Source organism: Numenius arquata, chromosome Z, assembly GCF_964106895.1.
Source record: "Numenius arquata chromosome Z, bNumArq3.hap1.1, whole genome shotgun sequence".
Taxonomy (NCBI): domain Eukaryota; kingdom Metazoa; phylum Chordata; class Aves; order Charadriiformes; family Scolopacidae; genus Numenius; species Numenius arquata.
In genome coordinates, this window is record NC_133616.1 from 29080176 (window position 1) to 29106680 (window position 26505).

The window sequence follows — 26505 nt, forward strand, 5'->3', positions numbered from 1 at the left end:
TGCAGAATCGCTTCTCTGCTCCTTCCAGGAAATGTATTATCTCCTTTAAAGGGGTTGGTTTGAACTGCTATGGCCTATTAGTGACTGTCACACTCAAGATGTACATACAGATTAACTTGATCACTTGAAAATATATAAATAGAACTTATGTTTAACCTTAGGTCATTCTCACTCTGTCTGCCTTCTACATCCAGCATACCAGACTAATACTGGCTTAATGCAAGCAGTATTTAGTTTGAGATAAATGCATGGGATATAACTAGCCTGAGATGCCAAAAGGTGGAATTATATAGGTTAGTCCTCAAGGATTTATTTCAAATGGGCAGGAAGTATTTGGAAAATACTTTTCAGATGTTGGGTTTGTGGGGTTTTTTGAGATTTAAGCTATTTCTGTACAAAGTATGACCTCAGTTTCTGGTGATCCCAGCACCATCTTTGGCCAAACCTCACCACACAAACTGGAAGCCCACCCCCTCTGCCCCCAGTTTGTCTTTGTAGCCCAGCAGTACGACAGAAGTGTGACAGGACAGCCATGCCCCCTGTGACTCCAGCTCTCCTTTGCTCTCTGGCTCTGCACCTGGGAAAACATTTGCACTGGCCTCTGGGATGGTATCTCCCCAGAAGCTGCTGGAAGCAGCTGGCTGCAGCAGCATTCACAGTCCTGCCTGGCACCCTTCTCTCTGAGTCATTTCAACTGAGTGCCCACATCCACAGGCCCCTGGTACTCACATTGCCACCAGTGATCCATCCCAGATGCCGCCTTCTCTGCATACCTTTTCATCACAAGCATCACAGATGCAAAAGCAGAGGTACAATATTTTAAAAGCCAAAATCTCAAATGTGAAGTTTTCATTTCAGATGTGCAGTTTCGCTCTGCTCTGGGAATCAATTTCTTATCAGTGAAGCTTCTTCATCCTAAGAAATAAATCAAAGAAATAGAAGACAATCACTCAATTCAAGGGACAACTCATTTGCCAATTGAAGCTTAGGGCTTGCCACCAGTGTACTTCAAACTGACTCTTTGTCAGTTGATGGCAAATATATCCCTGTTTCCAAACTTAACTGCCATCAGTGCTGCTGTAGAAAACAGCCTGCCTTTCAGGCTCCGCTATATGGACATCACACAAAATACACAACCTTATGCAAGCAGAGTGAAGAATTAAACTCTCAATTACCAAGTTGTAAATACAGTTACAACAGATAGGTGGCAAACAATAAAATGCAGTGCAGATACTTCATTAATTTTCTCAAAGAATTTGCCTTTTCTCCCCTCTCATCCAACACCCTTTATTGGTTTTGAGGGTCTCACCCCAACAATCCCTGTTGCTGTGTTTTCCCTGCTAACATAACGTGATGGAAGTTGGAACCTCCCTGAGGCAGAAAACCACAAAGTTCTTGGGAACCCCGGAACCAGGAGGACCAGTACTGCAGCTGGGTAGTGCTTGGTATCACAACTGTACATGGGTTGTTGTCCAAACCAGCACAACCTCTGCCTCACAGCACTAAAGGGGAAAAAAATGACAACTATGGTGTAGCGTTCAGGAATAAAGAGGAGATAAATGGCTTGAAATGTATAAAATCCATGTACTACCAGTTCAAGAATGGAAAGTGAAAATAAAGCTTCATTTTTTTTTTTAACTTATCTGTAGAAATACTTCAGGCCAAGAAGAATATGAACTGGAGAAGTTTTAAGTTTTTAATGTAACATTAATGTCTTCAAATAGACTATTGGGGTGTTTTACTTTGTGAAATTTAAAACCAGCTATGCTAAGCATGTAGTAAAATAAGTAAGTATTTTTTCTGTGATAATTATGCCTGTACAGAAATAGCATTCTGCAAAAGTTAAAAGGTCTTCTAAATGTTTGGCATATGCAAGAACACTAATTAATGCTTTATATGGTAGAATTATTGAATGAAGCACTGGGATTTGTTCATGAAGTCTTTATACAGAGCCTCGATACAGAGAACTATACATACAGCTCGATCATTGCTCTATGATAGGATACATTAATAAAGGCATTGTGTTCTGGGTGAACTAATCTGATCATTATCCATTTTTTCCAGTAGGATTTCATGGGTTTAGTGTTAAATTCTCAAGTATCAAAGAAAGCGTGATTTTTTTTGTTGCACATTTTTCAAATTCCTGTAGAACTGAAGACTGAAGCACAATGAATGCTCTCACACATTCCCTGTCATTCACATGGCCAAGGCAAGCATCTTGTAAAAACTGCATCGATAATAACATGAATTACGGTATGATTACCTAGTTAAGCTACTAAAATAGCTTCAGTTGAAATGGATGTTTCAGCGTTGACTAGTATTTTGAAAATAACCTCCTTGTTAGGGAACCACATGCTGGGATGGACAAACTTTCAGGACAAAGGAAGGAGAATTTATTAGCTGAGTATATAGTTAGTAATATGAAATGTTAAATACATTAAAAAAAATCTGTTTCTTTAAGCAGAATCTAAGTTATGTTTGCATTCCTTTTTAAATCCGTGGTTGGAATAAGAGCTTGGGAATTGCCATAGTGGATGAGATGTCCATCTAATCCAGTATTCAGTGATGATTGAAGAAGCTTTGAGACACAGATTAAAAGATACTGGAATGGATAGTCATAAATTAATCTGTCTGGAAAAGAAGTTTCTTTATAATCCCATTTGATGACAAGTCGGTGTGTGCACTGAATAATGAAAGCTTATAACATTGCCAAAACTTAGGGCTCTTTAAATTAAATGTTTTACTGTAACTGCAGTTTTTATCTTTGTTCACAATGTCGTTCAGTTATTGTCTTGAATTCAGCAAAGCTCTTTCCTTTAATGGTGGAGGAACACGTACCTCCTGGATAATGCCTTTCTCCATTAATTTTCAAAGCCGTTCCAAAGGAGGTCAGTATATTTAAAATATTCTCATTTTTAAACTTAAGCTGTTAAATGGGCCCGTTCTCTTTAATATCTTACCAATGAACTGGATGAAATGATCGAGTGCACCCTCAGTAAGTTTGCAGATGACACCAAGTTGGGCAGGAGTGTTGATCTGCTTTGAGGGTAGGAAGGCTCTACAGAAGGATCTGGACAGGCTGGATTGATGGGCCAAGGCAATGGTATGAGGTTCAACAAGGGCAAGTGCCGGGTCCTGCACTTGGGTCACAACAACCCTATGCAGCGCTGCAGGCTTGGGGAAGAGGGGCTGGAAAGCTGACCAGAGGAAAAGGACCTGGGGGTGTTGGTCGACAGCCTACTGAACATGAGCCAGTGGTGTGCCCAGGTGGCCAAGAAGACCAGTAGCATCCTGGCTTGTATCAGGAACAGCGTAGTGAGTAGGACCAGGCAAGTGATCATCTCCCTGTACTCAGCACTGGTGTGGCATCACCTTGAATACTGTTTTCAGTTTTGGGCCCCTCACTACAAAAAAGGTGTTGAGGTGCTGGAGCACGTCCAAGGAAGACCAACGAAGCTGGTGAAGGGTCTAGAGCACAAGTCTTATAAGGAGCGGCTAAGGGAGCTGGGGTCATTTAACCTTGAGAAAAGGAGGCTGAGGGGAGACCTTATCACTCTCTACATCTACCTGAAAGGAGATTGTAGAGAGGTGGGGGTTGGTCTCTTCTCCCAAGTAACAGGTGATAGGACAAGAGGAAACAGCCTCAAGTTGAACCACTGGAGGTTTAGATTATGTATTAGGAAAAATGTCTTCACCGAACGGGTTGACAAGCATTGTAAGAGGCTGCCCAGGGAAGTGGTTGAGTCACCATCCCTGGAGTTATTTAAAAGATGTGTGATGCTGGGTTAGGAACATGGTTTAGTGGTAATTTGGCAGTGTTTTGTCAATGGTTGGACTAGATGATCTTAAAGGTCTCTTCTGACCAAAATGATTCTGTGATTCTAATGAGTTTCATAAGCTAAACTGTTCTTAGGAAATGGTTTTACAATTTAAAGTATACCATTCATATAAGCATCTGGGGGAATACGCAGAAAACCTTACTCTGCTTTCTTTTTAGCCTTCCTTTGGTTCTTTCTTATGACCTATCACTTTTTTGTTTTCTGTTATTCTTCCTAAGCTTTTCATTGTGATCTTATACAAAACACAAAGAATGAAATTAATGTCAAAGGCACTCAAAGAAGTATTAGAGTCCATGTGTAACCAGCATGTTGGGATCTCTCTTGTCGATGATCTTGCTCTGCATTTGGCCCTCTTCTAGTCTGAGGCCAGGTAGATCCAAGCAGTGTCTCACTGTTTCTTGGCCTGGCTCAAAGACACCCTACAATTGCAAACCACAGCTCTGGCAAGTGTCCCCTCGGCCGAGCATCTGTGCTTTCCTGTTGTTGGTGACAGCTGGGCATGGAGCAGGAGAGTGTCTTGTTGACCCTATTCTGTGACCAGCTGATGAGCTCTGGGGTCTCTGCTCAGCTGAGCAATTCACAACTCCTTGGGTTTTGCACTGGCAACACCATCTTCCCTCTGCCCCCACTGGTCCATCAAGCAGAGGTCCCCAGGGCTGGGGCAGAGACAGCCAGGCTGTGGAGCTTTGACATGGGCTGCCTGACTTCTCCCTGCTGGTCCTAAGCAGCATAAGTCAGGTCTCAAAATAGAGTTTATGCTCTGCACTGCAGATGCGCAGGTATTATGCCAACATATGGCAACAGTGTTGGGAAACTGTTTTTGAAATTATTAGGTGAATGAATTTGCTCCAACAACCTGAGTCTAAACCTTGCCATGACCAAAGCAATGATTTGGGCTCATTAACCAGACAAAACAGAGCAAAAAATTTTGAATGCCAAACAGTTGTTACAAACTCCTTGTGAGAACAAAGATAATTTGTAGAAATTACTTCATGAGTTATTTCTGAATAATACGTATTTCAGATGTGTCCTGGACTTCTCGTTGACAGCATTAAAGAAAGACGGTATTTGTGAACCACTTAGGTGTATGATTTAGGTATTTCCAGCCTGAAGGTCTTCCCTGATATGTTGTTCTTCCTTTTGTTTTCCTGGTATGATAAAAGTTTTTTGACAGGTGTCAAACACTTATATATTCCCATCAAACATGGCTTTATATTTCTTAACTCTTCTGTGTTACTGAGCTGTATATTTAGTTTTTCAGTATCTTCCTTGCCCTCAGGAAAAGCATGAGCTCTCACCTTACATGTTAAAATAAATCTGTAAGTGAAATGGTTTGCGGTACATGGAATCAGGTGTGCTGCTGTGATGAGACGCAGGCTCACAAGGTACCACACTTACTATGGGTGTGTGGGTCTTGGTTCAGTGAAGTGCTTAAATGTATGCCCAACTTTGAACCTGCTGGACGTGTTTGGCTGTGCCAGGCTGTGGGATCTGTGGGCTGCAGATGCTGCTGCTGGTCAGTACGTGCACAGACCCGTGGTGGGGCTTCAGCAATGAACAGCAGGAGAGGAGATGTCTTGCATGGCCCATTCTGGGGAGGCAGCAGCTCCTGTACCTTGGACCAACCTGGCCCACTCCTGAACGTTTAGTGCAGGTGTCATTCACTGCCCTTGGGATGGGTACGTGCTACTGGAGACACGAGCCATGAGCATAGAGAAAGGCCGCTGGGGCAATGCATCACCCGTGCTGGGCCAAAGAAAGCATGCCTGATTATGCTGGTGTGCTTTCTTTGCCCCCCACACTCTTGCTGGAGAAGTGCAAGTCTGTGCATTAAAATAGCAATAATGAGAGTATGAGACTGTTTTCCCATTGATAAAAGTGCTGAATTAGGCAACCTATGAATGAAAGGGGCAGTGCTGAACAGAGAAATCTTGTGAGGAATCAGTGTTCTGCCCTGATATCAATCAGTTAACAGTTAACTTGTGTTATATTTCTCCAGACAACGCTGCTCCAGCACTGTAATTCTGACAATGTCTGGTATCTAATGCTTTATTCATTTTGAATTTTTTCGCTTGTTTCATTGCAAATGACCAGCTATCACTGGGGAAGAATAGAAATTTTTTTCTATTGCCTCACACATTTCATTAACCTTCCCTCTTCCCTCTGACTTCTACCTCCAAAAAAAATTCTTTCTGAGGCTTCATCGCCATGTCAGGCATTTTTTTTTTTTTTTCCTATTCTGGAGACAAAGGCATATTTAAAATATGACACTCCCAAAGTGTGTTTGATCAAGCATGTCCAGCCAACAGATGCCAGGCACTGCAGCCCCACAGCATGACACAGTTTGGGAGATTGTTAAGATGTAGTAGCCAAGCCTAAATCAAGCAATTATCTGTGACTGTAGCCTTGTGTCTGAGTACCAGAAATTACTTCTATAGCTGAGCCTAGGCATAAAAGCTCTGCAATGGGCCAGATTTCAGGAAGACAGTCTTTTTCCCTGACTTTCCTTTCCTTTTTTTTCATCCTTGAGAAGGGCAATGCCTAAGAACAGAGATAAAGGGAAGAAAAGTGGGCCAGATACTACAGTGCCCTTTGAGGTTAATGCATAATCATATGGTATCTGTCTGTCTAACTGTCCTCATTATCAATCTGTTGTTGAAGGCAGCACATGAGGAGGGAAATAAGTAGATGATTGATTTGCATGAAGAAGGTTAATATGGGTCACTGCACTTGACAGGACAAAAATACGTTAACTTTGGATCTGTGGAAGCATTGATGGAAACAATAACTGAGCACAGCAAACTTGTCAGTGAAAAATTCCATCTCTGCCTGATGTGGGAAGCCTGTGTGTTGCCACTCTGGGAAGTTTGTCTGAAGTCTGTCAGTTTGTGGACTGCTGATGGTCCTTGGTATGGCACCATGGCTCCTCCTGGACAGGAGGCCCATGGAAAAGACCAAGTATCTGGCCTCCTTTTTGGCCCATGATGAAGACATTATTTTTGTGGTAATGTGGAGCTGCAAAAATTATGAAAACAAGCTTTGGTTGTGGAAAACAGTGGTATCATTTTCATATGACCAATGCTAAAATGCTCCCCATGGTTCCGCAGCGATGTGTTAATGTCATTCTCCAGCAGCTGTTTGAACATCCTCGAGACAAGAGCCTCTTGCGTCATTCACTCCCTCTTTTCTCTGCCAGCCCCAGCATCATGCCATGATGGTGGATGTGGTGAAATCAAGTGGACAATCCGCATCTCAGGCCTGCTGCCGCTGCCGGTGGCTCCAGCAAGGGACTGCATCAGAGACCACATCAGTGTCCTTAAACTGGCAGAGAAGTTGTGGGAATAGAGTAGGACCAGCGAGAGACTTTGCTTTTACAGCAAAAGTGCTGCTGAGAGGTGTGGGAATTGGGGTGAAAACATAATTTTTGCAGATAATAAATGAAGAGCATTCCTGGAGTGTCTGTCTGTCCAGAGTCCTGGGTAAACTGGAGCCTTGGCCTCACAGGTGTGCACGGGTGGACACTAGATCTCATCTCACGGTGAATGCTCTGGTCCTCCACTTCAGTTAGGACAGGCCAAAAATAGGAAGCCCTCCACTACGGCACCACCCTAGGCACCACCATGGTCCACCCAAACCCCAGTGCTCATTCCTGAGCAAAAGAGAGCTTACAATTTTGTGGGGGACAGAGAAACCACCACTTGCATTGAGTTGTCTCTGAGGCAAGGAGTAATGGCCTCTTCCACCCAGCAGTGCCTGCAGAAAGGCAGCTGTCCTCCTCTGCCCGCTATCCTTTCTCAGCAGCCTCCAAGTGCTATTTCTGGTTACCCTCTTTACGTTGCCCAGGTGTCAATGCTCCTTTATTTCACTTCCTGTTACCACCTGCTGAGGAGCACTGTCCAGCACTACAAACGTGGAGAAACTTTTGCTGGAGCTGGATATGGGTGTGAGAGTATGATGGTTTTCTATGGAGGCAGGGGATTATATAGGCAAACAGCAATGATACATTAGCCTCCAGCACTAGGCTGAGGGTACCCTTATCCATTTGTACATAATTCCTCTTGGCTGCCGTTAATGAAAGAGATGCAAATTTTACTTTCGCAGCTGTCACTGATCGTGAGACATTACTGCTCCTATGCCACAGGGTAAGGCACCACTAGCCTGTCTCCTGGGAAATATCGAATCATAATGCAGAGTACAAAATCTGAAATTATAAGTAACTTTGTTTCTCTGCTGTTTTTGTCCTTCCTCAGAAAAGCAACTTGTACAACATAGGTTGGACCACAGCAAAATATAGCTGTGAAAAAGAGATGCTGATACGAAATGTCTATAGGGAAAAGGATGTTTACTCCCTAGTGGTTCCCTCCTTTACCCTAATGTGATCCAAATACACAATGCCATCTTGATCAAGTGTTATGTCTGGAGCAGGTAAGATCTTTCATTTTGATTAAACCAGTCTTAAAAGAGATTGCTGCTTATGTGTTGTCTTCACTGATTAGTTTATGTGTGCTGCTGCTCAGTTCTGCAATCTTGCTCTTGTCAATCCCTGAACCTTTCAGCATCTCTGAGGGAAAATCTACAGTATGAAGTACAAAGACCTAGTGCTTCTTGTGAGTTAACTTCCAAATGTTTTGAAGCAGCTGGAATATTTGACCTGTTTGGGGTTGCAGATATTGTGTGGTGCCTGGGGATGGAGCAAGGAAAGGCGATATTGGAAGCTTCCACATGTGACTTACATTGAGGGGTTATCGGATTTGTGGGAAGCAAATTGAAATATAGTTGTGGGTTATGAATGTTAGGTTTCTTGACTAGGAAAACGATTTCTGTCTCCCAGTAATTCACTGTTTCAAAACCAGAACATGTTCACAAGTATTAAGCATGAAAGTGAAGGTGATGCGGGGGTGGGGGCAAGGGGCTACAACAGGTATGAGAAGCTAGAGACGCCCTCGGGTTTCTTTCTGAACACGTAGACTGTAAGATGTTTTAGAAGGTTTGAATTGTTTTTGCCTCAGTGCAAACGGATTTTTACAGGTTTTCTCTCCTGGGGCTGAGCATCCAAGCAACTGGGAAGTTCTCGTGCACTGGGACTCTCGTGCCCAGAAACGATCTTGAGCTTCAGCTACGCTGTGGTCCGCACTCCCTCCTGGCACAGCACTCGGCAAACCAAGCCTTCGGTGAAGCCTGGCAGGGAAAACACTTAGTGTACGGTCTGTGTTTGCTTTGGAAACATTGTGGGGGCATTGTGCATGGGCCCGCAGTTGAAAGCGCAGGCCACAGGTGAAAGGTTTCCCCAGTAACCGGCAGGGAGCTGCGGCTGCTCCAGTCCCCTGGCATGTCTTCCAGTCCAGTTTTAATTGGCTGCAGCATGAATTTGAATTCTGCTGTTCTGACATTCATTATGTGGCTAATAGATGCACACACAGTCTGTCCTCATACAACAAAGATGGTGCGGAGCTAATTTACAAGCACTTGTGAAAACTCCAAGGTCAGCGACTTGTTAAAACAAAAGCACCAGAACTGCTGGGTGTACCTCGCTGCAGTGAACCTGGTTATTGTTGAGATTCACCCGCTTTACCACAACTGGCTTGTGCTTCCTTCTTCAACATACACCTTTCTGTAAGGGAAATAATACTGCCATAGCATTGCACAAACACTTTCCAAATGCTTAGCCTACACAAAAATATGTGGTTTGCGTTTCAGGTTTTAACCTATCCTTTCATACAGTTTTTCTTTCAGTACTTGAGTATATTTTCCCCTGGGAAACATGTTTGTTTCGTTTCTTTCTTTCAACAGCTGGGTTATTTGTACTTCTGTTTTTAATTGCAAAAGTCAATAAAGCTGGCCAAATTCAGCTTTAGTGTAACTGTATTGAATTAAATGCGCTTATTTATGTGCAGCATTGCCACATTTTTATATTGCTTTTCAATATTAAGTATTAATGCATGTACCTAACACATTGATTTAAAGGGCACTGCAGCAGTTAAATGCTTGTCTATGAGATTAAGACCATTATTGGCCATGCTGGGTGACGTTGCAGAAGCATTGCTGCTGCTTTCACCAGAATCCTTGGCAATTACGATGCTGTTTGTCAGACACTGGGACAAAAAACTGCAAAACAAACAAAACAAACTCAGCAAACAGCCGTGTGAATAAATGCAGCTTTCCTCATGCTGTGGCGCTTGTTGTGTGTGTGTAATTACCAACGGCAATCGGGGAGGAAATAAAAGTCATGAGACACATAGAGACAGAAATAGATGTTTTCATACTTCTAATGTACCTTTTCACTTTTGTCATACTTTGTTGTGACCCTATCTGATTTTTGTAATCTGTAGAAAAAAATTTGCATAGATGGCCTTTTACAATTTGGAGAAACCTATGTGTTCATGAGAGGATTTTTTCCCCTACCATGTGTTTCATGAAGGGCTGCATGGGAGATGCTTAAGCCCAACCCCTTGCTTTACTGCAGCTTCACTGGGTGCTCAGCAAGCCCCAATCCCCCGTGGAGCACAAAGGTCCAAAGCCAGCATTTCCTAGGGCTCTTCTGCATGGCCCAATATTAATTCTCCCTGTCTGGGTGGCAGACCCTGAGAACTGACGATTGTGTTACCTGAAAGGGAAGAAGGTGTTAATTCCTCAGTGAAATGCTGCAGCAGTTTTGGCAGCTCTTGGTGCAGTTAGTGTGGGGGAACGATGTCCCCATCCCCTGTACCAGTTCCAGGCTCCTGAAATATTTCCTCTGGCAGACTGTGGCAATGCTAGCAAATTGTCATCATCATGACTTATTTCTGAGATAATCGGCACCTTTCTGATGCTGGCACTCATATTAGTAATAGCGATATTGTCACTGGCATTAGAAACCAATATTATTGTGGGCTGCTTGTTTGCATTTATCAGTGAAGTGTCTGTGTGTGTCTCGAGTGCTAAGGCTTAGCCCAGCAACATCAACATGGGGCTCTTCAACACGGACTGCTGGACTGAGGCCATAAGCTACCAGCACAATAAAACTGCAGGCATGTTTTCATATTTCCAGGCCTAGCAAGCCTATGGAATAAACAGTTTAAAGCAGTCCTTTAACAGTGTTGTCAAAACATCATTTAGCATTTTACCAGTATCTATTCTGCAAGAGGAAAAAAAAAAAAAAGGCATGACTGCATTTGTCATCAAAAGCTTATTTTTCTACTGAGTTGTTCAAGACATAGGGCTCCCTTATACAGCTTGGATGTATGGGAGTAAGCTGTCAGGGCCCTGCAGCCTGTGCTATAACATGTGCAGAGCCCGAATCCTGTTCTCATGAATGGCAACAGCTGGGGTTCGGGCCATTCAACCTGCGTCTGACAGCTCGTGGTGGGGGATGTTGGGAAAAGTCACTTTTGCAGCTCAAAGAGCCACGTGGTAAGCTGGCTTACAACTCTATGGAGTTTCTCTCTAGTAATTTCTCCCCAGGGTTTTGTATGCAAAATGTATTTGTGCTGTTGAGAGAATATAAAGATGTGAAATGGCCTTTGGTTGTATGCTGTGTGAGATGGTAGGAAAAAAAAAATTGTCCCTTACTCATGCTTGGTTTTAATGTTGTGCTTTTCTTTTCCCTTCTCTGCATTGCCATATTTTGTCCGTGACCAGTTTCCAAAGAGAAAGCGTATATTTATATTTTCTTCTGTAATGAATAAAAAAACAAGAGCCAAAACTTCCCTTCACAGAGACACTAATTTATACCAGATGGATAAATTTACAGGAAGACAGGAGGTTTACTATGCATAAAATATGGGACTGTCACAGCTTGTGCTCTGTCAGAAAGGAACTGGTCTACAGATGACATGATAGATACTGTAGTTAAATAACAGAAAATGTTTTTAAGTTTTGTGCGGATGGCTGACCAATTAAACCAGTTCTGCTGCTCTCTGAAGGGCTGCCAAGGAGACCACAGCATGTTTTCCTGGCCAAATTGTTTGGGGTTCTTTAATGCTACTTCCCTTTTCCATTATACGACTGCATATTGTGGCACAGTTATACATAAGATATTTTTTGGCTGCTTCTCCAGAAGGATATATACAGCAAAGCATGTGAAACTGATGAAGACAAATATGATATTTTTTTTTGTGTACAGACACCTGTAAAGCTTGATATCTGACCTGCGTTGAATGCTGTACATGCATTTACCTTGTTTCATCCATGTGCTTTCATGTGTGTTCAGGTATAAAGATAACACACATGTACATACACACATACACTTTTCTGTGTGGATACAGAGCAATGTTCACTTTACACTGCCAGTGTAACCTCAACATACTGCCTGATTCATCAGAGCAGGGTATAAATTTCATAATTTTTCCTGTATGTTTTCTGAACAGGAGTGTACAAAAAGAAATCCTAGTTAGACGGCTAGGTGGGGCTTTGCTCTTTATAGCATTACTTTTGTTTCAGCAATTTTTAGAATTACAATAATATCTTTGCTTGCTATTTGTGGCTTCATCCAAGAGGCGCTGGGCTCTTTAAAATCAATTACATTTATAAACAACGCATCAGTTGCAATACCTGCGTTTCACTACAGGGCATAATACAGCTTGGAGAGGTCAGGCTCCTGTCCGCAGTCTTGGATCAATGCAGTGACCCAGGGCTGAACCAAGCTGGAGATTTCTGACCCTTAGGCCATTCTTTCAGTCATTAAACCTCTTAGTCACCATAAACTGGGACTTAAGCAAATGCTATCAGCTGGAAAACAGTCATTTTGAAAAGAAAGGAATGGGGGGCCTGGAATAAAGAGCTATCCTGCAGCTTTGGACACTTGCATGTTCAAACTGCTGTTTCTTGACGGATTTTCTACAACACTGTGAACGAGCAACTGATGGCAACGTTTTTAAAAAGCACATGCTTTTCCATTTTCCAAAGAACTGGCTTCCAATGAGAAAAAGGCCTGTTTGTGACTCTTTGGATTTAAATTTGCTCTCTAAAGTTGAAGCTTGGTGCATGATATTCCCTTGTAACTGAGGGGTTTTTATGTCTCACCTCCTCTGGTTGTTGAAGAGAGCTAGGCAACGGCACAGTATTGCAAGTGTCTTCAGATGCCGTGGTGACAGTGACTGCACGCATCTTAGGCAGGGAAGAGAACATTGTGGGGTCTTTAGGAGACAGGTAGCTGATCCTGTTCTTCATAATATATTGGCTGTGATGAAACTTCTTGATGAGAATTTCTATTCTGTTGGCTTACTAGTGAGTAGGTACAGCTTGAGCACAGTAGTTTCCCATATTCTAGCCTAATGGGCTAAGGATTCATCAAAGCACCTGTCTTACTCAAAGAAACAATGCTCTCAAATGTTCTTGCTATGGCAAATGCATGCCCATACATGGCAGGCAATAGATACTGAAGAAGCCGTTGCTTTGGCCTTCCTCCTCACCTCAAAGAGATAAGGCTTGCAATATGCCTATACCTTGGTCTGCTCTACTGGTCTAGTAGCACAGCAAGACCAGGGAAAGTAAGTGACTTTTCTACATTGCACATCAGCTCTTCTTGAGCAACCCAAAAAATCAATGTGACTTTATTTTTATTATCTGCTGTTGCATTGCACAGCACGTCTTCTTTCAGGGCATAGAAATTTTTGAATGATCAACATGTAATGCAAAGGGATTAATAGAATATTATATTTCTAAAGCATGTGTGTGAAATGGGCTTCCAGTCTAGGATTTCACATGTATGTAGAGTGGGAGAGTCCTGCATGTCCATAAAGGACCAAGAACTCCCTGTCCATCTCCCAGTTGTCCCATGGATTTTCCAGGTGACCGAGGGAACGTATGCTCAGCAATCTTCTGTGAGCTTGAGTCACAGTGAATTCTGTACTTAAGTGCATTGGCGTGTGCTTGAAGTTAGGCATGCTTAGACATTAACCTCATACACTTTCTCTCTTCCAAGAGAAAACGTTACCAGCAAATCCACTCCTATGCAAAACTTTCCTTACTCTTGAAGAAAAGCAGAGCAAAGATAATCAGGTCTATGCTTATGATCCATACTGGTGAGATACTCAAGGAGCTGTGCAGCCACTTTTACCATGGTAATACTCACCTGAGCCTGTAGGGGAGTTGCTGTGAACAGGAATGGGGAGCTCAGCTGCCCCCAGGCTTGGCCCAGAGCCTGCTAGACAGAGCTGCAAGGAATGGTGGTCCTAGCCTACAGTCCCTATCTACCCCATTGGATGGATGTCCTTACTCTGTGCTGTGTCTCAGCATGCAACCTTTGGGTTTCTGTTGCTATTTGACACGTGTTTTGGTGCCTCACATGGCAGTGGAGTCCATGTCTCCCAGAGGAGTTCACCATCTTTTCCTTCAAGTCATTTAGCAGTGTGGCTGTGGGGATCTGCTGAACTGGGCTGTGTCTTCTCTGGGACAGCAGTTTTGAAGCTTTACAGCTTGTGAGGAAGTTGGTCACAGCAGAGCTTTTACCTCTTTGTCTTTCAGAGATTCCCATGTTGAGTTTGGCAGATATTTCAGAAAAAAATATATTCTTTGGATTTCACTCATTTTCAAAGGTGCAATGTGCATTACTAATTGTCTGATTCTATGCAGATTGATAAAATGGCAGCAACTGGTTTTGGGGGCTATAGGGTGAATTAGGCTTCCACATCCTGTCTTTGGATGAGTTGTTCCAATGTCAGGAAAGCCAGACAGTCGCCTTGAAGAGTTAAGCTTTTAGGAGGAATGTAATGCATGCTGCAGTGTCTCACTGTAAATAATTCACAAAATGTCAGCTGGTGTCAAGAAATGGAAACCTTTTGAACACAACTGAGATGATCAGTCATGTATTTGCTTCCAAAGCAAGGCTGGAATTATGCAGGAACAATGCAAGGTACATTAAATATGCAGACCTTATAAACTGCTTGTTCTCAGACATAAAATTAAAGAACACTGTCCTCCTTCTTCCTTTTGTGTTCAAGCAAATCCTCTGGCAGAATTTCCTGCTTTGGTATCACACACTATTGGCAAAATCCTGCTGCTGTAAAAATTTGATAGTACAGAAAAAAACCTCATCAAAGGCCATAAAAACACATAAAAGTGACTGTTCAAGCCTTCTGCCTCGTTTTCAGAGTGATGCTGCCAGGCACCAGCTCCCACCTCTGCCTTTCACCCAAGTGAAGACTTCCTTATCAATTTTTTTAACCTGGGAGAAGAATTCAGCTCCATGCTCTCAGGCCTCTGCTTTCTCTCTTGGGTGCCATGTAGCTGGGTGCTCCAGGTGACTTGAGGTTGCAGCAGCACGGGGCAGGGCAGCGCATTTTCCCACAGCCAGGGCTCAACGGCGAAAAACCATGGGGAATGATTCTGCAATCAGCGTAAATGCAGAATTTATCTGTTTTGTAATACAGCCACTTAGACTTTTAGCACATTTTAGCAACTGTACACACACTAATTTCTAATTTTTCAGCTTCATCTTCCCTGCACTCCTCTGGCCCTGAAAACGGTCAGACCTCCAAATGGCTGGTACTGTAGGGGCTGGATGGAAGATTTCATTCTGTTTATTGATACTCCTTAGATGCCAAAGTAAAAATACATTCTAGAAATATATTTTGTATTCTCACTTTCAATACCAGGGGACAGTGGTAACTCTGTGAAGCAAGGACCATAATGTAAGGCAATTTTGAAATACTGGAGAAAGAAGGAATACTTTCAGTGAAGCCCTAGTGATCCCAATGTAGAAGTGGGTTTTGTCAGTTCTTCATTATGTGTCTGCCACCTGCTCTGATAATCTTCTGTTGCACATTATTTATGCATTAAATTTCTGGAAATTCTTCAAAAGGCTTTCCTATAACCAGAGCTGAGTGCTTATTGCCCATGAAGGGCAAAACTTAAAACCGTTCCTGGGCCGAGCTCTGTCTCTGCATCTGCAGCATTTCCATGCCAGCTGACATGAGACCAGCCAAGGCTACACCAGTGTTTGCCCCTGGTCCTCCAGTGCCTGCCTTCACCTGGAAAGGGGGACACTGCCATTACCTTCCTCTCCTTGAAGAACAGGCATGTGGGGGTTCCATGGCCAGGTAGAGAAGCTGTGAGTGCCTTTGCTCCATCTTGGCCCTTGCATTGTAAATGATGAATTGTAAATGACCTGCTTGGGAGGAAAGAGGACAACTGACTTAGTAACCCACTCATACAGTGTTAGCAAACACTTGCCTTACGGACAATGCATGGAGTGATGCTTTGTCCTGAGAAAATGGGCTGATTCTGCTTGTCTGAAAAATAGAAAATATGTTTGATGAGAGGATCCTCATTTCTAGGCTGTGCTGCTAGCACTCAGGAGGCTGTTGCAGCCTGGAGAGGCTGTGTTTCCCTCATTCTGGCAGGCTGGAGATGGTGCAGGAAGGACCCACAATGTAGGGGGCTGGTTCTGCAGCCTTGCCCAGGGACCTGGGGCGAACGGAGAGCAACTGAGGCAGAAAAAAACCTCTTCTGATGGCTGTTAATGTGACTTGAAAGGTGCTATTTCTCAGAAGGAGGTGATTCCCAATACTCCCTGCAAGACATGTAACACCCTTGTGCTGAGAGAGGGTGAAGATGGCAGCACCAGCAGCCTCAGGAGAAGTCAAGAAGCCAAAGAGGGTACCTAGGGCTTGGAGCATTGCTGCCTGCCCCAGCCAGGCAGCGGGAGCCATGCTGTCCCCACATGCCCTCACAGCTTTCTAAGAAAGCCTTGCCTAGTGTGAGAGTGCCTGTGCTGCATCTGCAGCAGTAGCTGCAGGGCTAATGGGGCTATCGTACCAGAAGATGTTGCTCAACAATATGCAGCATTATTTACAGGTTTTTTTGTAAGGCTCCATACCGCTCTGATCAATGGGTGTTAAGCAAAATTGCAGAAACTCCTTCAGGCAAAAAACCCTACCAGGATCTGCATAGAAGCACGTAAGTGAGAATGATGGGTGTGTAGTGATTTCAGTAAAATTTCTGAGAAACAAAATGCTACTGGATTAAATTCTTATTCCAATTAAACATCTGGTAGGAACGGCCAGAGCCAAAGATGGTTTCAGAAGAAATTCAAAATGGTAAAGTCACGTGTGGATTTAATAGGAAAGAAGGAGTAGGTAGACAGGGTTTTATTGTGCCTTTTGTTTCTAGTTATCAGAAAGGCACCACATCCCTAAGACAGTCTGTGTGAAATGGGTTGCATATCTGTATCTGTGTGATACATAATTGCCCATCTGGAAGAGAAATTACTTGCTATGTGGGCGCTGTCAAGGTAGCTGAACAAAAATTGGCCACATAATTGTTCCGTATATTTTTGCAAATGGCCTTCTGATTTCACTTGAAAATTTGGCTCTTTATGTTTAAAATGGAAAACATGGAATGGTAGTATTTTTGGATGTTTGGTTTAACAGAACAATTAATTAGCATAAGACAATACATTTAATGGACTCACACTGGGGGAGGTTTCCCCAGTGTTTCAGAAATGTATCAGACAATTTGCTCAAAGTCCTGAATTTCACACATTGCTATTTTCTTGTATTAACAGCATAAGAATCTTCTATTTGCAAAGACATGTTAGAGCAAAGCAGCATTTAGATCATGTTCTGATTTTTTGCAGTTTGGGAGGCCAAAGAGATTTTGTGATTTGACATTTGCCTCTAAAACTATTTGCTCTGGTTTGCTCTTACCTCAGGCTCTACCTGTTAGTCTTATCATAAACTAGCAAGTGATCTGCAGGCTCTCGGCATGGCAGCACCAATATTAAATCCATTGCACATAACCTACTCTTTTCCAGTTTTTACATGAGTATTTGCTAATAAACATTGTTTGTGGACTAGAGGAAAGGTGCATCACAGTGACTGTAGTAATGAAAAAGCTGGTACCAAAAAGCACTGGCGTACACCTCAGCACGGTACACCATCTCACACTTGGGCAGGTAGAGAAAAGGCCCTGGAGACCATCCTACCATCATACGAGTGGGCTTAGCACTGAACACTTAGCGACTTAATCTTTACAAAAGCCCAAGCTTTTAGGTTTCCCACTTGTCTCAAAGGCTGAAAATAGACAAAGGAGGGACATTTTTGCTGTGCAGCTGAGAGTGTAGCAAGACACTACAGTGCCACTTTGCTCTCCTTCCCTTTTGTGCTTTCCTGACCCTTCCCTTTCCCACCTGCCCAAACTGGGTTCTTCCCCCTGCCGTTAGGCAGCACTATCTTATTTTCACCCTAATCACCGTGCCTTTGCTCTTCAGGTGCAGCTTGGCATATTTGCTTTCATCTGATATAGCTCTCGCGTTTTTCTTGCTGTGGTTCTGCTGGGGGCCATGCTGTCTTGTTTTATCACCTCTCGCTACTTGTGCACAGCCTTCACCATATTACAGTTGGAGTATACTGTGGGATACCAAGTTATTCCTTAAAAGCATTGCAAGTTTATCTGAAGGAGTAGAGTCCCGGGGTGCATTAACTGATGTCATGGTGTGATGCATAGGTGTGTGTCTTCTGGAGGGTGTATATTTTCATGAATAAATGAGAATGATCAGTGCTCTCAGAGTGTGTATTCCTGTCTGTGGATTTCTCTGATTGTTTTAGTTTTTCAATTTGTATTCTGTTAATTTATTCTAACCTAATTCTGTGCATTATGTTCATTGGCAAGAGCAATGACAACAGTAAACATTGACCTTCAAGCTAATTTTTTTGTCCCATCTTTTCACAGGCTTTTGCCTAACTTTGCGCTTTGTTGCTCTCTCCCTCTCATAAACTGGCGGCCATCTGCCCGGCAACCCGATGGAGAAAGCAAATTATGGGTTATCGCACAGAATAAGGCATGCTTGTGGCCAACGTTGGCCACTAGCAACATGGGCTAGGGGCAGGATCTGTCTCTGTTTGCTAGGTCATAGGATCATGCCACGGGAATCAGCCTGGCAGGGAGCTGGGCTGCAAAGAGTGTTGATAGTGAGGTGGAGTGTTACAGGCTCCATAAAACCAGAGAACCAGTTTAGCGGCCAAACAGATAAACACTCACTTAACAATCAGTTTAAAAACTGGACAGACCTGATGATGAAAATGGTTATAAATAGAAGTCAGAAAGGGATCTTAGCTTCCCTCCTTGCATTTTATAACAAGACATAGGACAGAAAATCCACAAGCAAACGTAGGGAAATCAAAAATTTTTTCTATCAGAGGTACTCTAAAATTAGCCTTATGACTGAAAATTCTTTGGCTGTTTTTTGTGTATTGATGTAGTGCCTCCAATTCTGGAGCTTAATCCAAGAGCTAATGTTTTATCAATATTAAGCAACAGAAAAAGTCTAGAAGACTCTGCATTTGCTTACTGGGACCCAAATATCCTTCAAATATAGGCATTTGACAGATGATGATCATTTATCACTTTCTTTACCTCCTTGATATGCTAATAGTAGGGACATCAATCTTCTATTACTTTTTCTATCCAGTGTCACTGTTTTGAATCCATTTCAGTATAGACCGTAGCTGTCTGACCTTTGAATACTTGTTCTTTCTGCTAAATGCAGAATTTCAAGGTCACAGTCAGTTTTCACGTGTGGCTGTGTTGCTTATGCATAGAACAAAACATGGAACAAGTATGAAAAAAGTATATAACTTTGCCTGAAGTTTTTTTGAAACGCATAGAATAAAAGCTCTGTAATGTGAGATTTCTAGTGCAGCCCCTTGTATAACTAATCTCCTTTCAGAAACAGAGGAGTTTGGAAAGAGTGTGATACCTAGGTTTATGAAAACCTAACGGGAAGCTCATGTTCATGATGAACACCCTACACTGAGTACAGATCATCTATCATGGCAAAGCATGAGCAGGGATAGTTAGAAATTTTCACCCTAGGATTTTCAGTTCTGCTTAATAGAGTGGTGGCAAAATGCTTCTGTTTTGAATTATTTTTTTTAAGGAAAGATATTATTTTCAGACAATAAAACAAAATGAAAATGAATAAAACTTGAAGATCTTTCTTTAACATTTTTGCCTTTGTTTAATGTATTGGTATTAGATTTTATTCCTAAATTAAGAATAAGTTTTAGAATTACAAGAAATGTGGAAAAAAGATGCAGATGCTGCATCTAACTTGTATGAGGACTGGATTGACTGCCAGTGATTGATTTACTTTCTTTGATAATCTCAATATGGACTCATTATTTATATGCATAACTAATTTAGAAATGTGAATAATTCAATTTAGAGGACTACTCACATATTTAAAGCTAGTCTTGTGCCAAGGTATCGTATTGAACTGAGGCCATAAATCTAAAACTGTGACCTAGCATTTTTTCTTATTAAAAAAGTGTTTTCATTGGGGGATATAAAGTGTTCAAAAGTACTTCTTTGTTTACACCATTTGAGCTACATATGAAAGTTCGAAACAGGATTTTTGTTTTTATTTGCAAAGGCTTTCTCCAAGAACTTGTTCTCATCTCATCTTGTTAGAATGTAAAGATGCTAGAATGTACCAAGGAAATAAAGTGTCAGTATTTCTGTATTGCCAGAAATGAAGAAAATGAGGTATTTGGTTAAAAGAAAGCTCAATTTTTTGAGCAGTGGCAGACAGAAGAAGGTTTACATAAGCATCCAATGTGACCATCCAAAGTTCCTGAGGCATGCATTTACTAGAACATATCAAAGTGCCATTCTATTCATGCAAATTCATTATTTTCCTTTGGCTACCTTCTGAGGGGGGATGTCATGAAAGAGCCCAAGCCTGGATCCATAGCATGCTGTTCTATTCATTCCCTGGATTACATCCACAACAAATGAAATAATGGTGATGCCAGGTTTTGTTAAATATGTTATTTTGAATCACAAGCATCAAATAACAAAAACTAGCATTTTAGTAATCTATTTCAGTCTTCTGTTCTGCAAATTGATACCTATGCCTGCACCCATGAGACTTAAAAATTCATGTTATTCTGCTACCTGCTTAGTTTGTCCAGAAACATTGTCTGCACTTGTAACACAGATATTTTTATACTCACACATAGGCACAAGGTAAACAATACTTTGATAATTAATTACTTTGACAATTTAATAACACTATATTGATGAGTTACTCTATACTAAGTGACCATTTGACTATGACCTTGGAGTATTTTTCTCATTAAAATAACTGCTATTGCTAACGAAATCTCTGTATTTTGAAATACTTCTTCATTATTTGCAGTTGCTGACAGCTGTCTTCAGGCTGATTTGAAGTACTCCTTTAAGCTCTTGGCAATTGAGGAAGTGTGTGGGATTGGATATAGCCAGATGTGTCAAAGACCTGACATTTCAAATCTGATGGAGTGACTACCTTCCTATAGCACTACAAGAACTGCAGAAGTACAACTTACAGATGTGTAACCATATTTATTACAAAATCTCTGTTCAGCAAGAGCTTACTGTTTTCTTTGACATTTTATTCCCAAGACACTGTAACTGGTATTAGTAGCCTGGTTATTAATGGAAATTAAATGCTGTCAGATGCTAAGACTTCTGCCCTATTTTAAACCCTGCCTGCAGTTCTTCCTTGCTCAGTTGGTTTTGCTTTGTCTGCTTTCACATATTCAAACAGTTGCTTTTTGCTTTATATCTTTCAGCTCATGTTTGCAGAAAATTATATGGTACATTGACTTATCTTGCCTCCCTGGCATTAAAAAGTGAACTTTCAAATACCACCCCTTTGTGTTTCTTGAATAAAATTTTAATAGCCCCAATTGCAGGAAGAAATAGAAGTCATAGCACAGTCCTGTCACAGCCACATTCTATGGAGCATTTCAGCTGCCAGCATGATGCACCTGGATGGATCTTTGAAAAATGATCGCTCTTTATGTGTATTGGGTTTGCATGGCAAGGTTTTGGTAGTGGAGGGTTACAGGGATGGCTTCTGTGAGAAGCTGCTAGAAGCTTCACCCATGTTCAAGAGAGCCAGTGCCAGCCAGCTCCAAGAAAGACCCTCCACTGGCCAAGGCTGAGCCCATCAGTGACAGTGGTAGTGCCTCTGTGGTCAGATATTTAAAAAGGGGAAAAAACCTTGTGCAACCACCTGCAACCAGAGAGAGGAGTAAGAATATGTGGGAGAAACAACTCTGCAGACACCAACGTCAGTGGAGAAGGAAGGGGAAGAGGTGTTCCAGGCACTGGAGCAGAGAGAAGTTCATGGAGGACTATCTCCCATGGCTGGGACCCCACAATGGAGCAGGAGAAGAGTGTGAGGAGCAAGGAACAACAGAGATACCCTGTGATGAACTGGTTGCAACCTCCATTCCTCATCCCCTTTTGCTGCTCATCAGGGAGGAGGAAGAGAAATCAGGAATGAAGTTGAGTCAGGGAAGAAGGGAGGTGTGTGGGAAAGCTGTTTTAGGATCTGGTTTTATTTCTCATTACCCTACTCTTGCTTTTGACCGGCAATAAATTAAATAAATTTCTCCAAGTTGAGTCTGTTTTGCCCATGATGGTAACGGCTGAGTGATCTCCCTGTCCTTATCTCGATCCATGAGCCTTTCATTATATTTTCTCTCCACTGTCCAGAAGAGGAGGGGAGTGACAGAGCAGCTTTGGTGGGCACCTTGCATGCAGCCAGGGTCAACCCACCACATTATGTTAAGCACAGTTTCTGCTGTCCAGGTGGAGGCTATGGGGAGGTGTTGTGTTTCAAGGAAAGAGTGTGCTATGGGGGGCAGTCAAGCAGCCTTTGGGGAATCTCTGAGGGTACAGGTGCTTCTGTCCTTTCTGCACACAGGACATCTACCGCCAGTGTTTTTATGGCTGTACTCCCAAGCACCAACAGGGAGTTAGCACTCCTTGATGAGATTTTACTTGCTAATTCTTTCCAATTTTGTGTCGAGCTTGGGATGTCTTGTGCTGTGACATTTATTGGCTGGGTGAGTAAGTTTAAAAAAGGAATTCCTGATTATATTTACTGCTGTATCAGCAGGAGACTGCAAATTAAACAAATCTGAGTTGTGCAAAAACTGGTGAGTGTTTCTGCTGAAATCCGGACCAAATATGAGATGTTTCACCTACATCCAGTTGGAAGCGAATCAGAAGGCAGAGTCTGGATCCAAACATGTCTGTGAAGTTATCCAAAGTCCAGAGATGGAGATCTACAACTGCAAAACTCACTGTTTCAGAGTGGAGTAAAGAGAAATCAGGCTCAAAAAGCTCCAGCATAGGAATGTTTGGGAGGTTTCGAGATTGAGGTGTGAACTATGTAACCGAAGTTCATTTCTGTTTCTCATAATGCTGCTTTATTTCACAGCGGTATTCAAAGTATGTGTCCACTGTACACTGATGTGAGCAGTGAGCTTTCCTGCCATTACATATGTCAGTGTTTGCTTTCAGATGGCAAACAAAAACCACAGACCATCCAGTGTGGGGCTGCTATCCTCTTTCTTGGTGTGAATCCTGAATTCATGTAATCCCTTACAGTTAACAGTCAGAAAAAAGGGAAAAACATGATGACTAGCTGATGAATAAAAGACCATATTCTTTCTTTAAAAGCAGAAAACTACATCGCCTGCTTTTCCATGTAAGTAACAAGATAATCACATGGAGATAGATAATAACTGTCTTATTACTAGGACATCACGTTGTGCCCTCCACATTTTGATGGCAGAAGCCTCCTATGAGGATCAGCCACTGCTCCTTTGTCTTCAGCCCTCTGCAGCCCTCGCCCCACCCCATTCCTGCCAAGCTGCCAATGTCCCAGAGCACAGCGGGGCCAGGGCTGCTCCCCACCTGACATCCCCACCGAGCATCTGGACGCCTTTGCCCGTGGCCTGGCAGCTCTGCCAGCACGCAGCCACTGGGAGGGACTGCCAGAGGAAAGTTTCCTGATCTTTAAAAAGCAGATGAGGAACAATGCCATTGCCCAGTCCTCAGCCACCCCTTCCAGGCTGGGATGTGCCAGTGAACCAGGTGCACAATGGGTTATGGGAGCATGCTGGAAGTGCCCACATCCTTTCCCTTGTGTCCATTGTGCTATGGGATACCATTGCCTTCAGCAGGAGTAGTAAATTTCAGAAGAGTTTTGGGTTTGCCTTTGGGGTCTTTTATTTTGATATTTGCTACCTGACTCAACTACCAGCCATTTTTTTTGCAAGGCTTGTAATGATTGAATGACATTAGTTCTTCAAAATTCCCTGGAAAAATATTCTCATTACTGCAGTAACTAATGTTTATGCCCCAGTGGACAATAATTCTGCATTTGCCAATTTATCAATCTGTTTTAATATCTTTTTATCTCTTTTTTAATCTGGTTATTACAGGTCCTGTGATACAATATCAATATTTGACACTAAAACATCCTTGTTATTTTATATGCAAGTTTCTAATATGTAGTTAACTTTATCTACACCATCACTGTGATGTTTTGTCTTTGAATTTTACTTAAGCCTACATGCAAGCAAAGATAAGGTTATCTGTGGAAATAACTGCAAAGTAGGGAAAGGAAGGAAGAAGGACATAGTACATGCAGAAGAAATTGAGGTAAGGGTGGTAAAATACTCCATTCATCTCTTAGGTTCATTGAAGCTGTGTAGTTGTTGTTGCACTGCTGGTGGAATAGCCACCTGTGGTAGGAATATTGCAATTGAAGCCCCACTATTACAAAAAATAAACACAGTTTGTGTTTATTACACTTTTGCATTCACATGTTGGTCTATTTCTCTCCTGTTAAATCTCCAGACTGAAGCACTTACTGTAAACAATCTCATCTAATGTCATCCATGTGCCAGGGCTTTCTTGCTTTATAACTTAAACGGACAACTTCTATTGACACAGTGGAAATCATTCCTTCGTTAGTTTTGTATCTTTTGAGAGTTGTGCCAATCTTCTGCGTGAAAGAAATCTAAGTGGGGTAAATAAAAGACTCAGAGATTCAGCAATGCAGTTGTTAAACTGATTAATAATTGAACAAATTAATCATTAATATTTGAACAAATAAATGAAGAAATAGCAAGGAAAGTTGCTGGGAGGTGAAGGCATTAAGATACCAGTGGTACCCATGTGTAAAAGCCAGCCTGCTGGAACTGTAAAAGCTTGTGAAAACTGCCTTCTGCAGAGGTTACCATAGGAAATATTGTCTGGGAGTGGCTGAGCTTCTGCCCACATCTCTTGTTTCTGTCTTGATGCAGATACTGTGGGACCAAACGAGTCAGCACTAGTATGAACTCTGACAAATGGCTTGTGAGTTTGAGTGCCTCAAGTTGTCCAACCCCACATGTTGCAGAGGTCTGATTTTGCACAGGGCAGGTACGTGACGAGTCCAAAAGACAGATATTTTTGAGCAAGACACCCCAAAGGACATGTCCTCCTAGGTGACCAAGGCGAGCATTCTCTACTCACTCAAAGGGGTCAGACATGGACTTGACTATCCCCACAAGACAAGCTGAGGAAGCTGAGGAAGTGGGCTCCTGCCACCCTGCCAGACAGCTTTGTTCTTCTGCAGCACAAGATGTTCTAACTACTGCGGGGTAAGACAAGTGATGTAAGACAGATTTCAGAAGGCCACAAATGACACGACAGAGAAAAAAAAAGACACAGCCATTCTCCTACTGAACCACAGCATCTGTATTCTCACTCTTATCCTGGGAGCTCTATGTACCCTTATGATTATTAGCTGAATGTTACAGCTGTACATTCCTTCTGTATTGCCACGTAAGATGCAGAGTGACAGGCCTTTGGCACTGGCATATGACCTGCTGCCTTGACAGCTGCTGAGTCTGACAGTCCTGAGTCATGTCTGGTTGTGCCCAGCCAGCGATCCTGTGGTGTGCGCAGCAGAGCTGCTACTTCTTCTGAGGAGGCCAATGGTGAGTCATTGCCATGCATGCATTTTTTTGCCCCAGGCTGATACATACATGTATATAACTTGTGAGCACCGTTTTAAAGATTACTACCTGCAGCAGCTCTTGCTCCTCCTGTTCAGGCACTGAGACAGAAAACTTCACCACTAATGTGCTGTGATGTTGTATCTCAAGTTGATGGGGATTCCCTCTAGCACAGGATGTTGCTGGCTGCTGCTATGCATAACTGACCAGCCCGTATGTAGAGTTCATGGCTTTCAGTCCATGCCATATGATTGTCTGGTGTTGGTGTTCATAGCATATCCCCCATGGTTCCTCATGCGCCTTATACCCTGTGCTAGGGATTCTTGTATTTTTTGCATCCAACCTAGCCAGACAACAGCCTTCTAGTTTTAATGGTGTGAAAAATGAGGCACTTAAATTAAGATACAGGAGCGAGACTGCAAAGAACTTGCACATCCTCAAGTGAGGATGTGCACTCTCCTTTGCTTCAATGCTTTATTTGCAGGGTGATGCCCAATATATTGCTGCACCCCAAGAGGATTATAAGGATGCCTGTGAGGTACTTGGAAGCTATTGCCTTGGGAACCAGATAAAGAAATCTTCCAGCAGACCCAAATGTGTTGAGTCTTGTTCACAGAGACATGGGGATGCATCAAGGGAGCAAGGGCTTCCTTGCAGAGGGCAGGTGGCAGCCCCCTGCCCTGAAGTCTATCTTTTGCCACAGCAGTGGTGGAGTTTTTGGGGGCACAAATGTAAACCCCAGCCCTTCCTGGTACTTCTTTTCCTCTTACGACTCTACAACCATAGCTCTTGCATTAGACATTTTGGTGAATACATCTCTGAGAAATCCCGTCCAGGCCAATTTGTAGAGCTGTGGTCTATGTGTTCATCTAAACCATTCCTGACCACATTGATGCCAC